This window comes from Chiloscyllium plagiosum, unplaced genomic scaffold (genome assembly GCF_037043375.1).
Source record: "Chiloscyllium plagiosum isolate Xiang-an unplaced genomic scaffold, Cpla_swu_hap1 HiC_scaffold_5, whole genome shotgun sequence".
Classification (NCBI taxonomy): domain Eukaryota; kingdom Metazoa; phylum Chordata; class Chondrichthyes; order Orectolobiformes; family Hemiscylliidae; genus Chiloscyllium; species Chiloscyllium plagiosum.
Genome location: NW_028270143.1, coordinates 71,102,273 through 71,116,744, shown reverse-complemented (window position 1 = coordinate 71,116,744; position 14,472 = coordinate 71,102,273). Strand labels below are relative to the sequence as shown.

Genomic DNA, 14,472 nt, shown 5'->3' with positions numbered 1-14,472 from the left:
ACTTATTACAAAATACTTTCCAGAGTCACAGCAGGGAACTTTATTCCAAAAGCATTGGAAATATGGTATAACTATATGAATTGAATGATATTTAGTTATATACATTAAGGCAGGAATGTATGACCAGAGAAAATCTGAGTGTGCAGATTCAAAAGTTATCACTGTAAGATACACTGGGTTTTTTATTCCACAGAATTTCAAAGAACTCCTACTGTAGCACAGAAATAAAAATACACAAATTGGAACCTGGAGCAGGTCTCCTCTCCTCTAGCCTTCTCTACCATTCAGGAAGACCATAAGACCATAAGACATAGGAGTGGAAGTAAGGCCATTCGGCCCATCGAGTCCACTCCACCATTCAATCATGGCTGATGCGCATTTCAGCTCCACTTACCAGCGTTCTCCCTGTAGCCCTTAATTCCTCCAGACAACAAGAATCTATCAATCTCGGCCTTGAAGACATTTAGCGTCCCGGCTTCCACTGCACTCCGTGGCAATGAATTCCACAGGCCCACCACTCTCTGGCTGAAGAAATGTCTCCGCATTTCTGTTCTGAAATGACCCCCTCTAATTCTAAGGCTGTGTCCACGGGTCCTAGTCTCCTCGTCTAACGGAAACAATTTCCTAGCATCCACCTTTTCCAAGCCATGTATTATTTTGTACGTCTCTATTAAGTCTCCCCTTAATCTTCTAAACTCCAACGAATACAATCCCAGTATCCTCAGCCATTCCTCATATGTTAGACCTGTCATTCCAGGGATCATCCGTGTGAATCTCCGCTGGACACGTTCCAGTGCCAGTATGTCCTTCCTGAGGTGTGGGGACCAAAACTGGACACAGTACTCCAAATAGGGCCTAACCAGAGCTTTATAAAGTCTTAGTAGTACATCTCTGCTTTTATATTCCAACCCTCTTGAGATAAGAGACAACATTGCATTCGCTTTCTTAATCACGGACTCAACCTGCATGTTTACCTTTAGAGAATCCTCGACTAGCACTCCCAGATCCCTTTGTGCTTTGGCTTTAATAATTTTCTCACCATATAGAAAGTAGTCTATGCTTTTATTCTTTTTGCCAAAGTGCAAGACCTCGCACTTGCTCACGTTAAATTCCATCAGCCATTTCCTGGGCCACTCTCCCAACCTGTCTAGATCCTTCTGTAGCCTCCCCACTTCCTCAGTACTACCTGCCTGTCCACCTAACTTCATATCATCGGCAAACTTCGCTAGAATGCCCCCGGTTCCCTCATCCAAATCATTAATATATATTGCGAACAGCTGTGGCCCCAGCACCGAACCCTGCGGGACACCGCTCGTCACCGGCTGCCATTCTGAAAAAGAACCTTTTATCCCAACTCTCTGCCTTCTGTTAGACAGCCAATCCTCAATCCATCCCAGCAGCTCACCTCGAACACCATGGGCCCTCACCTTGCTCAGCAGCCTCCCGTGTGGCACCTTATCAAAGGCCTTTTGAAAGTCTAGATAGACCACATCCACTGGGTTTCCCTGGTCTAACCTACTTGTTACCTCTTCAAAAAATTCCAACAGGTTTGTCAGGCATGACCTCCCTTTACTAAATCCATGCTGACTTGTTCTAATCAGACTCTGCTCTTCTAAGAATTTAGAAACCTCATCCTTAATGATGGATTCTAGAATTTTACCAACAACCGAGGTTAAGCTGATTGGCCTATAATTTTCCATCTTTTGCCTTGATCCTTTCTTGAACAAGGGGGTTACAACAGCCATCTTCCAATCATCCGGGACCTTTCCTGACTCCAGTGACTCTTGAAAGATCTCAACCAATGCCTCTGCTATTTCCTCAGCCACCTCTCTCAGAACTCTAGGGTGTATCCCATCGGGGCCAGGAGATTTATCAATTTTAAGACTTTTTAACTTTTCTAGCACTATCTCTTTCGTAATGGCAACCATACTCAACTCAGCCCCGTGACACCCTTTAATTTTTGGGATATTACTCATGTCTTCCACTGTGAAAACTGACGCAAAGTACTTGTTAAGTTCTCCTGCTATTTCCTTATCTCCCATCACTAGGCTTCCGGCATCAGTTTGAAGTGGCCCAATGTCTACTTTTGCCTGTCGTTTGTTTCTTATGTACTGAAAGAAACTTTTACTATTATTTCTAATATTACTGGCTAGCTTACCTTCATATTTGATCCTCTCATTTCTTATTACACTCTTTGTTATCCTCTGTTTGCTTTTGTATCCTTCCCAATCTTCTGATTTCCCACTGTTCTTAGCCACTTTATAGGATCTCTCTTTTTCTTTAATACATTTCCTGACTTCCTTTGTCAGCCAAGGTTGTCTAATCCCTCCCCGGTTAATCTTTCTTTTCTTGGGAATGAACCTCTGTACAGTGTCCTCAATTATACCTACAAACTCCTGCCATTTTTGCTCTGCTGTCTTCCCGGTTAGCCTCTGCTTCCAGTCTATATTAGTCAGTTCCTCTCTCATGCCCTCATAATTATCTTTATTCAACTGTAACACCATTACATCCGATTTTGCCTTCTCCCTTTCAAACTCCAGACTGAACTCTACCATATTATGGTCGCTACTTCCTAAGGGTTCCCTTAGTTTAAGATCTTTTATAGAGTCTGGTTCATTGCAAAGCACTAGGTCCAGAATAGCCTGCTCTCTTGTGAGCTCCATGACAAGCTGTTCCAAAAAGCCATCCTGTAAGCATTTCATGAATTCCCTTTCTTTAGATCCACTAGCAACATTATTTACCCAGTCCACCTGCATATTGAAGTCTCCCATGATCAATGTAACCTTGCCTTTCTGACATGCCTTCTCTATTTCCCGGTACATGTTGCGTCCCTGGTCCTGACCACTGTTAGGAGGTCTATACACAACTCCAATTATGTTTTTTTTGCCTTTGTGGTTCCTCAATTCCACCCACACAGACTCCACATCATCCGACGCTATGTCATTCAATACCATAGATTTAATTTTGTTCTTAACTAACAAGGCAACCCCACCTCCTCTGCCCACCTCTCTGTCTTTTCGATAAGTTGAAAAACATGGAGGTTTAACTGCCAGTCCTGACCCCCCTGTAACCAAGTCTCTGTGATGCCTACTACATCATAATCATTCACTATTATCTCTGCCATTAGTTCATCGGCTTTGTTATGAATGCTACGAGTATTCAGGTAAAGTGCCTTAATGCTAACTTCCTTATCATTAGAGATGTTGGAAGTCATATGTCCTAAGTTATCCTTGCTTTTTACTGCATTCTCAGTCTGCCTCAATTTTAAATCCGCCTGGAAACATGTTATCCTGCTGCTTATCTTGCCATTTACCTCCATACTCCGTGTCGCTTTCACTTTCCCTTCCCCCCAACTCAGAAGTTTAAAGTCCTACTGACCACCCTATTTATCCTCTTCGCTAGAACATTGGTACCTGATCGGTTCAGGTGGAGACCGTCCCAACGGTACAGATCCCCCCTGTTCCAAAACTGATGCCAATGCCCCATGAAGTGAAATCCCTCTTTCCCACACCAATCCCTTAGCCACGTGTTTACTTGCCTAATTTTCTTGTCCCTATGCCAATTGGCACGTGGCTCGGGCAGTAATCCGGAGATTATGACCCTTGAGGACCTGTGCTTCAATTTCCTGCCTAGTGCTTCGTAATGCCCAAACAGGTCCTCCACCCTAGTCTTGCCTATATTGTTGGTACCAACGTGGACCACAACAACTGGATCCTCCCCCTCCAGCTCCAATATCCTTTCAAGCCGGTCGGTGATGTCTCGCACCCTGGCACCGGGTAGGCAACACACCATGCGAGACTCCCGATCCAGCTTGCAAAGGATACTATCTGTCCCCCTAATTATAGAATCCCCTATAACCACTACTTGTCTATTAAATCCCCCCTCTTGAATAGCCTTCTGCACCATGGTGCCTTGGTCAGTTGGCTCATCCTGTCCAGAGCCCTTTTCCTCATCCGAACAGGGAGCAAGAATCTCGTACCCATTGGACAAGGTCATGATTTGTCTAACTGAGGCCTCAAGTTCCTGATGATCTCTGACACCCTATGAATCTTTTCTGAGTCAACAATCTACCTACCTCTTCCATAAAATTATTCAATAGTACCTCCATCACTATCTGGCAAAGAGATTTCAACAGAATCACAACCCCCTGAAAGAAAATACATCTATTCATTCTCATCTTAAATAGACGATCCTTTATTTTAAAACTGTGTCGCTTGGCTTTAGCCTCTCCCAAGAGAGAAAGCATCCTTTCATCATCCACCCTGTCAAGTTCAAATAAAATCACTTCTCATTCTTCTCAACTGCCATGAATACAGGCCCAACTCATAACCTCTTCACCCTAGTTACCCGTTGAGTGAGCCTTTTCTGAATGACATACATTCTTTTGTAAATAAGCAGTATTCTTTTGTAAATGAGGAGACCAAAACTGTACAGAATACTTGAGATGTAGGCTCTTCAATACCCTATACAGCTGCAGCAAATTTCTCCTTGTAATAAGTTATAAATTTCCAATTGCCTTCAGAATCATTTGCTGCACCTCCTTACTAATTTTTTCATCCCAATTAGCTGCTGAGAACTAGCCTGTACGGAGTTTGAAAGGGGAGTGGAAAAAACCACAGCAAATCAAAGAAAATCTGTAAGGTCATTAGTTGATAAGAAACTGCTATTAGTGACTACCTTTAAATTCCTGTCAGTTCGGGAAGTGTATTATTTTTAAAGAAGTAGCTTTACCTGGATTTAATTAAGAAACACTGGGAATAATAGTAGAGTAATGTAAGTAATCATATAAGGGAAGTACTTTTAAGGTATAACAGTTCAGCTTGATCGAGTGGAATATGTGGTCTGTGGGAAGATATGGACCCTTACCCTGGTCCTACATGACCCCATGTACTGTACTAGGAGTGCTGCCAGCTGCAGAAATTTGAGCTCCAGCTTTCAGAGCTCAAGTAGTGGCTGGAGTCACTTGTGGCACATCCATCAGATTCAGAGTTACGTGGATTACAATTTTTGGAGAAATGCACACAATAAAGCTTATGGCTCTGAAGTCAGAAAGGAACTCAGTAATTCCATTCTGACTTCAGAAACAGGAACGTGGTCCAGGAGTTCCCTGGGGTCATGTTCACAAATCAGTGTCCATTTTGGAAGAAGGCAGAGGCCGTGGTTCCTTAAGAGCATACAGTTAGAGTCAAGTTTCAGACACCACAATCGGCTAAGCTGTACATGAGGGAGGAAGACAAAAAGGGAAGCAACAGTGATCGACAAGTCATTGATGGAGATCGGCGTTAGGCATCTCTGCAGCTATAAATGTGATTGCAGGATGGTATGTTGCCACCAGCGCCCCCCCCCCCACCCCATCCCAGGTGTCCTGGTTGAGGATGTTATGGAACAGTTGCAAGGCATTCTTCTGGAGGAGAATAAACAGTGAGAAGCCCTGATACACATCGATACCAATGACTAGGAAAGGAAGGGAGACATGGTCTTGCAATCAAAACCAGGGAAGCTCGGTAGAAAAGCAACAAACAGGACCTTCAATGTAGTAATCTCTGGCTTCTCCCAGGCTCCATGTCCAACTGAGTACAGGAATCAAAATGTAAGGCAAATGAATAGCTGGCTGGAAAAATGATGTAGGAAGGAGGGTTTTACATTTCTGGGACTGGGTCAAGGGAAGATGGCACCTGTAAAAACCAGAAACTGAACATAGATCATACCAATTTCCTTGCAGAAGGTTTTTCCTAGTGGAAAGGCTCTAATTGAATTCAGCAAGGGTATGGGTACCAAGAGACAATATCCGAGAAGAATATCATGGTGCCCAACATATCTGCAGAGACAGACAGCACTAGCATGAGAAGGGAAAGTCAGTAAGTGAAGTTAGAATAAGGGATAAAGTAATGAAGGCAAAATCAGGGTTATTGTGCACATATGTGAAAGCTTGGTGTACTGTACATAAAATGGGGAACTTAAATACAGATACAAATTGCCATAAGGAAATATGATGCTGTGACTACAAGTGAGGCTTGACTCAAGAAAGGGCAGGGTTGGTTGTCAAATATTCCTGACTACAAGGTTTGCAGAAAGGCTATTAACGGAAGGAAAGGAAGAGAGTGGGAGGGCTGGTTAAGGAGAGTACCACAGCGCTGGAATAAAAGTTGAAGGAGAGGATCAACCTCGCTGGAGCTAATTGTATAAAAACAAGTACAATTTCCGTGCTTGATGTAGTCTACAGACCAACAAGTGGGAATAATGTAGAGGAGCAAATTTGCAAGGAAATTACAGAGAAGTGCCAACATTATAGAGTGATTATAATTGGGGATTTTAACTACCCAAAGGTAGACTGGGGCAGTGGGTAGAGAGGGGCAAACCTTCTGGAATGTGGTCAGGAAAATGTCTGACAGCAGTATTGGTCCTGTCCAATTAGGAAGGTCCGAGAGCGAAATAGCAGTATTCAGGGCTGGGTTCTGAGCCCAGGCTCATCCACTTCCATCTTCCTTTCTTTTTTACTTCTTTTGTTTTTGCTCTTTGTTCTTTCTTTTTTCCCCTTTGCAGTGGCCAGGTTCCCCTTTGCTGGGTTGTGGCAGTGGTGGGAGCGAATCCTTCCCCCGTATCAGCAGCTGTGAGGGCCATTCGCTTTTGGAGGCAGTGGCTGCAGCAACATAAGCCAGAACGAGGCACCGGCTGCTATGATGTGGTGGGTCCAGCATTGCGTTTGGGGCCAGTTTGGGACCTGGCAGCTTCAGCAGCAGCTGCATTGCCAAAATCGGCCCAGTGCAGACTCATGGCAGTGGTGTGGTCGGTGGAGGCAAGATGGTGCCGAAGAGTAGCGACAGTGTTCCAGCGGCGATGGTACATCTCCAGGACATAGCTGGGCCTGAGGCCCGATTGCGGAAGCAATGGCATTTTGGCTATGGTGGTGTGTGGGGACTCAGGCACCTGAGTGTTCACAGATTGAGGGATGGACTTTGTTTTGCTAGTGAAAAGGTCTCATGGAGAAGGTTGGGGAGTGATTTGGATTTTTCCTTTTCTTTTGGCCGTTTTCTTTATTTCTGCTTCTGCTTTTAATCCTGTCTAAGATGGTGTCGTAGAATGGCGACCTGTATGCCTCCTTCACCGTACTCCTGTACTCAAGTACACGTGACAATAAGATCTAATAATAATAACTATTGTTGTTCTTGGAAATTAGGTGGGCCAAGTAATCATTTGTCAGTGGAGGGACATTCAGAAGACACAGATCGCTGTATTAAAAGATACACTGACAGAAAAGAAGAACATGCAATCCACAGTAAGTATAATTAACTGGGAGTCACCCAACTTCAACAGGCCAAGAATGGAACTAGACCAGAGAGATTGGAGCAAGAGGTTAAGGTGAAAAACGATAGCTGAAAAATGGGCTACCTTCAAAGTGGACATTCTTTGGGTACAATTTCCTCAAAAGGGAAAGGGATAGCAAACAAATCCAGATATCCCTGTGTGTAAAAGGAGATAGAAATTAAAATAAGGTTGATTAAGTGCACTTTTGGCAAGTGTCAGGTAGAAGTGCAATTGAAAATGAAACAGAATACAGAGATTTCAGAGGGTATACAAGAAAGTATATTAGAAAAGTGAACAGGGATTATGAAGAAGATTGGTGGCTAACATAAAGGGAAATCCCAAAGTCTTCTCCGGGTGCATAAATAGTAAAAGGAGTAGAGCTGATTAAGGACAAGAATGGGATTTAACAATGAGGTGTGGGCATGGCTGAGGTGTTAAATGAACACTTTTGCAGCTATCTTTATTAAGGCAGTAGATTTTACACAGACCATGGTGCGTTCTGTAACTAGAAGTGTTCAAATTTGATAAGGAGGAAACGATGAATGGGCTATTAATACTTAAAGTTGATAAGACATTGGGGACTGAGTGAGACAGCAAGAATATCAAAGGAAGTGACAGTGAAAATTACAGTGAAACTAACCATCATCTTTTAATCTTTCTTGGGAAGATGCCAGAGGATTGGAGAAGCTACACCCTTTGTCAAAAAAGATGTAAGAATAAACCCAGTAATTGCAGACAAGTCTGTTTAACTTCAGTGTTGCAGACGTTTCTAGAAACAATTATTTCGGATAGAATCAACACTAACATGGGAAAATGTGGGTTTTTGAGGAAGAGATTTTGAAAAGTGAAATTGTGTTTGACTAATTTGCTGGAGTATTTTGAAGAGGTAGCAGTAAGTGTCAACTAGAATCATGCTATGGATGTAGCGTACATGAATTTTCGAAAGACATTTGACACAGTCCCAAGCAAGAGACTTGTGGGGAAAGTTACAGAGCATGGAACAAAAGGGACAGATTAGATGCAAAATTGGTTCGGTGACAGAAAATAGAAAATAAAGGTCAGTGGATATTTCTCAGGCAAGAAGAAGGTATGTAATGGAGTTCCCCATTCTTTCTCTTCAATGTATTTATCATCTAGGTCTGGTCTGTGGATCGCAATTTCAAAATTTGCATATGGTCCAAAATTTGGAAGCATTGGAAACTGTGAGGAGGCCAGTTAGATCTTGTAAAGGATATAAGTTAGTTGGTGGAGTGGGCAGGTAAGTGGCAGACAAAGTTCACTCTAGATGCTGAAGAAAAACAGATCTAAAATAACCTGCTCTCTACTTAGCTTTAATATGCTGTAAGACAGTGTCTTGAAAGCACTCTAACAAAATTGCTGTCCATGTTATATTTTTCCAATCTTTTCCATCCAGCCCATGTGGAGATTACTGTCACCCACATAATTCTCACAAACATCCATTTTTGTCCTGGTTTTGTCCCTCCTTCAAAGTAGTTACTGTTAGGGGACCTATAAGCTACGCCCACAAGTGACTTTCTACCTTTCTTATTTCTTGTTTCTCCCCAAACTAATTCTGCTTTGTCTTCGAGCTGAACTCATTTCTCTTTATTGCGCTGGTAGCTTATGTAAAAGAGCTACCCATCCTTTTTTCCCTAGCTTCCTGTCTTTCCAGAATGGACATAGTAGGAATGTAGGTAGATAACTAATTCAGAATCCTAGGCTAATGTTCTGGGAACAAGTATTCAAATCCCACCACAGTAGTAGTGGAATTTAAATTTGATTAATAATTCTGGAAGACAAAGCTATCAGGGATGTAGTTGAGGCTTAATAGACCTCTGAAATGGTCTTGTAATTCACTCAAAGGACAATTAGAAATGCAGAACAAATGCTTTCCTTGCCACTGATACCACATCCAACAAAAGAATGTCATCACAGATAATACAAAACTTGGTGAAGTGATAAATAGTGAGATAGATACCCTTAGCTTTCAGAATGTATTGACAGAGACAGTGAGGACTGCAGATGCTGGAGATCAGAGTCGAGCGTGTAGTGCTGGAAAAGCACAGCAGGTCAGGCAGCATCCAAGGAGCAGGAGAATTGATGTTTCGGTCAATTGTTTTGCTCCTTGGATACTGCCTGACTTGCTGTGTTTTTCCAGCACTATACTCTCGACCCAGAATGTATTGATGGATTGGTCACATGAGCTGATCAGTGGCAAACTGACTTCCATCTGGATAAATGTGAGGTGGTGAACTTGGGCAGGATAAACAAAACAAGGCAATACTCGATGAATGGTTAGACTCCGGGAAGCACCAAAGATCAGAGGGACCTTGGTGTGTGTGTCACTGAAGGCATCAGGACAGGTGGCTAAAGTTGTTGAGGAGGCATGTGGTATATTTGCCTTTATTAGCTGAGGCATAGAGTTTAGGAGCAGAGAGGTTATGCTGGAACTGTATAAAATATTGGTCAGGCTGGAGTGTTGTGTGCAGTTTGGAATGAACTTTATAGGGGGGATGTGATTGCACTGTAATGGAGATTTACTAGCATGTTGTCTGAGCTGAAGAGTTTTAGCTACGAAGAGAGAATGGATAGACTGAGTTGTTTTCCTTAAAATAGAGGAGATTGAGAGGAGACATGATTGAGGTGTATAAAATTATGATGGGCATAGATAGGGTGGATAGGCAGGAACATTTCCCCTTAATGGAGGGATCTTTGGCCAGGAGGCATGGATTTGGGTAAGGGGCAGGAGGTTTAGAGGAGATGTAAGGAAAAGCTGTTTTCATCCAGAGGATAGTGGAAATCTGGAACTCAGTGCCTGTAAGGGTGGTATAGGCTGGAATCTTCATAATATTTAAGAAGTATTTAGATGTATACTTGTGTTGCCAAGGCATAAAAATCTAATGACAATAAAATCTAATTTTAATTCTAAAAACCTGTGGGCCAAGTGCTGGAAAATGGATTGAAACAGTTAGGTGGTTGATTTTAACCAGTGTGGAAATAATATGCCAGAGGGCCTTTTTCTAAGCTGTGAATGATTGTATGACCCTACTAAGGAAGAAAAAAAAGTTGTGTACCTTTGAATATACAGGCCTGAGACTTTATGACCTTGCATGTCTCTGCAATGGCCATCAGATCATACTGATTTAATTTTATTTAAGTTGTCAATTCATCTGAGTTGTTACAAATGTTATGTGCATTCAGGTTTGGAGTTTTTAAATCTCTTTTTAACATTTTTCGTATTCATGGTCTTATCTGCTGATGTTCACTTCCCTTTGCATGTTCAGCCACTTCCAGGAATGCTCTGGTTTTCACTTCACCGATTGCAACATTGTTCTCTGACCTTTTCTTCTCTCTTTAATGTATTATTACCACAATTGATACTTCGTCCCCAACAGTTGCTTTAAAGCCCTCTCTATATGTCTCACTAGAACATTGATCCCAGGATTGTTCAGGTAAACAGAACAGCACATACTTTACTCAGCCTGCTCCATTCTTCTGAGGCTAATTACACCAAATCGGAGGACTGTGCAGCAAATCAGCATTGCTGTGAAGTACTCTGTTACAACAGAGATGAGTGGGACTCAGTCATAAATGAAATGAAACTTTTCTAGTTATAGGTTACTCTGAGTTGAAAAGGGGTTAGTCGGAGCAGCAGTGCAGTAAACAGTGGCTGCAGAGCTTCCCAATTAAAGCCTGAGGGACGAGACCCATATTGAGCATAGTTGGAACAGCATATAACCTCCTACAGAAACCTAGCCAGAATTTGAAAAGGTTGCCAATCAGTAGCAGTGCAAAGCAGTGAGGTGATTGGTAGACAGGAGATAAGTTGTTTCTGTTTACTGTAAAGCTGCACCAAGGAAAGGTAAGAGTATTCACTTCTTTTCAAAATAAAAGTTAAAAATTAATTTTCTATTTGGCTTAACTAATTTGTCAGAGGAATGGGATTCAGAGTGGAGTCACAGTACTGGTTAATGCACAGACACATGTAGGAGAAAAGCCAAGTCAGTCCCTAACACACACAGCGTACATTGTCAAGACACAAGAAAGCTCAGAAAGGCTGGGTGGTATTTATTCTAATGTGAGGAGACTTGCGAGTGAGGCATTGATTTGTGGCTAGGTTGTTATTGATTAGCAAACGGGGATATGGCATAATTGTCATCACATGTGAGGGAAGGCAGGAATGGCAGCTCAATATTCTGGGAAATAAAATTTTCAGAAGATGTATAAAAGAGGAGCTGGTGTTGTAATATTGATCAAAGAGTCAATTACTGCAGTGAGAAGGTGTGATACTTGGAAGACTCCTCAATTGATGCCAAATGAATGGAACTTCAAGACAAAAAGGGGGCAATCACATTGTTGACAGTGTAGGACAGATCTCCAAACAGTCAGGAACAGATAGAAGGACAGAGAAGAAGGTAATTTTCTGAGAAGTGAAATAATAATAGGGTAATAACAATAGGAGACTTTAACTTCCCCAATACTAATTGGGATAGACAAAATGTAAATGGCTCGAGGGTTGGGATTCTTAAAACATATACAGGAGTACTCAGAAAAGTCCTACAAGAGATGGGGTATTACTAATTTTAGGGATCAAAGTCAGGTAAGTGGTAGAAATATCACTGGGACAGCATTACAGTGACAGTGACCATGAAACAGTAAGATTTAAATAGTAATGGGAAAGGACAATGATGGAGCAGAAATTGGGGAAAGTCTGGTTTTAATACAATCAGACAGGATCTAGCCCAAGTGGATTGGGTAGACAAACAGGAGGCTAGAGGAACACAGCAAGCCAAGCAGCCTCAGGAGGTGGAGAAGTCGACATTTCTGGTATAACCCTTCTTCATGACTAGACAGGGGGGCAGGTAGATAAAGAACGAGGGGTGAGTGGGATGGGTGGAGTAGCAGAATGATGAGGTAGTGATAGGCGAACACAGGTCGAGGGTATGGCCTGGTTGGTCCAGCTGATGGAAGGAAGGGCCAGTCAGAGAAAGGAAATGAGGAGGAGGGGCTGGAAAGTGAGTTGGGGGATGGGTGGAAAGGTTATGTGAAATTCAAGAACTCAATGTTAAGTCCTCTGGGCTGTAAAAGTGGATTGGGAGCAGCTATTATTGAAAAATCTACATCAGAGCAATGACAGTCATTCAAAACAGAAATAGTAAACGTTCAGGGCTGACATGTTCCTATAGAGGGGAAAAGTGAGTCCCAAAATTCCAGAGAATACTCAATATTGAGGGACGTACAGGATTGGGTAAGCTTATAGTAGATTCTGATGACTCGGAACACAAGATGCCCAAGAAAAATTGAACAAGTGCAGGGAGTTCTACAGTTATAGATTTATACAGTACTGAAACAGACCCTTCAGTCCAACATATCTGTACCGACCAGATATCCTAAGCTGATTTAGACTCAGTTGCCAATTTTTGGCCCTTATCTCTCTAAATCCTTTCTATTCATGCACACATCCAGATACCTTTTAAATGTTATAATTGTACTGGTCTCCACAATTTCCTCTAGCAGCACATTCTATGCAAGAACTGCCCTCTGAATGAAAAAGTTATCCCACAGCTCCTCTTCAAACTTTTCCCTTTCATCTTCAACCTATACTCTCTATTTTTGGACTCCCCTACCTAGCTATCCACCTTATCCATGCCCCTCATGATTTTATAAATCTCAATAAGTCACCCTTCAGTCTAAAATGTTCCAGTGAAAACAGCCCCAGTCTATTCAGCCTCTCCCCATAGCTCAAAGTCCTTGTAAATCCTTTCTGAACCTTTTCATGTTTAACAAGACCTTTCCAATAGTAAGGAGATCAGAACTGTACACAGTACTCTAAAAGTGGCCTCACCAATATCCTGTACAGCTGCAACATGACATCTCAACTCCTGTACTTATTGTACTGACCTGTGAAGAAAAGCATGGAAAATGCTTTTCTCACAAACCTGTATACCTGCAACTCCACTTGCAAGGAGCTATACACCTGCTCTTCTAGGTCTCTTTGTTTGGCAACACTCCTCAGGGTCCTACCATTTATAGTATAAGTCCGGCCCTGGTTTGCCTTTCCAAAATTCCACACTTCACATTTATCTAAATTAAACTCCATTGGCTGCTCCTCGGTCCATTGGCCCATCTGATCAAGGTCCTAGTGTTCTCTGAGATAACCATCTTCAACTTCGATTACATCACCAATTTTAATGTCATCTGCAAACTTACTAACCATATTTCCTATATTCACATCCAAATCCTTTATATAAGTGATGAAAAACAGTGGACCCAGCATCAATTCTTGTGGCACACCATTGGTCACAGGCCTCCAGTACATAAAACAACGTTTTACTACCACCAGATCTCTCCTATTTTAAGCCAATTTTGTATCCAATTTGCTAGCTCTCCCCAGATGCGATCTAACCTCACTAACCAGTCTACCAAGTGAAACCCTGTCAAATGCCTTGCTGAAGTCCCACAATGTCTACCACTCTACATTCATCAATCTTCTTTGACATCTCTTCAAAAAACTCAATCAAGTTAGTGAAACACAATTTCCATGTTGACTATCATTAATCAGCAAATCCTATCCCTTGCAATTACTTAAAAAAAATTAGGAAAGCAGAGAGCAATCATTGAAAATCACTGGCAAGGAAAATAAAGGAGAATCCAAATACATTTTATAGTATATTAGGACAAGGGTCTAACCAGTGGAAGAGTGGAGACCATTAGATCCAAGATGGCAGTACTGGCATGGTAGGGCCCCTGAGCTCCAGACTTCTCTCTCTCTCTCACCTCTTCTGTGTTTTTTGTTCTCTTTTCTTCATCTTCTGATGTCGCGGGGAAGCTGGAGCCTTGTTGGAGGGTCGTTGACAAAAGTAGTGGCAGTACCTGGATTGAGGACTCCTGGCTTTGGTAGGCTCAGACCCTGGACTTGGCAATTCACTGGACCAGTGGCTGTGGTGGAGCTCGGTGCCCGGAGTGGGGCTGAGTCCTTTCTGTTGAGTTTGGTGCAGACTGGAGGTGAGGCCTGGCACGGTCTAGAGGCAAGGCCTGGCGCAGACTGGTGGTGAGGCTCTGAGTGGAGTGGTGACAAGGCCCAGTGCAGCCTACTTGAAGGACTGTAATGCTGAACTTTTTATTTCTTTATTTCTCTAATTTATTTGAGATCCTGTACTTAGGTAC

At 42.4% G+C, this 14,472-nt stretch overlaps 1 protein-coding gene across 1 annotated transcript in view; it reads right to left on the bottom strand.

The window, feature by feature from the left end:
- The window catches only part of kcnh8 (potassium voltage-gated channel, subfamily H (eag-related), member 8), a 452,253-nt gene that overhangs the window by 238,394 nt on the left and 199,387 nt on the right, over positions 1 to 14,472 (bottom strand). The gene's annotated exons all lie outside the window — the stretch shown is intronic.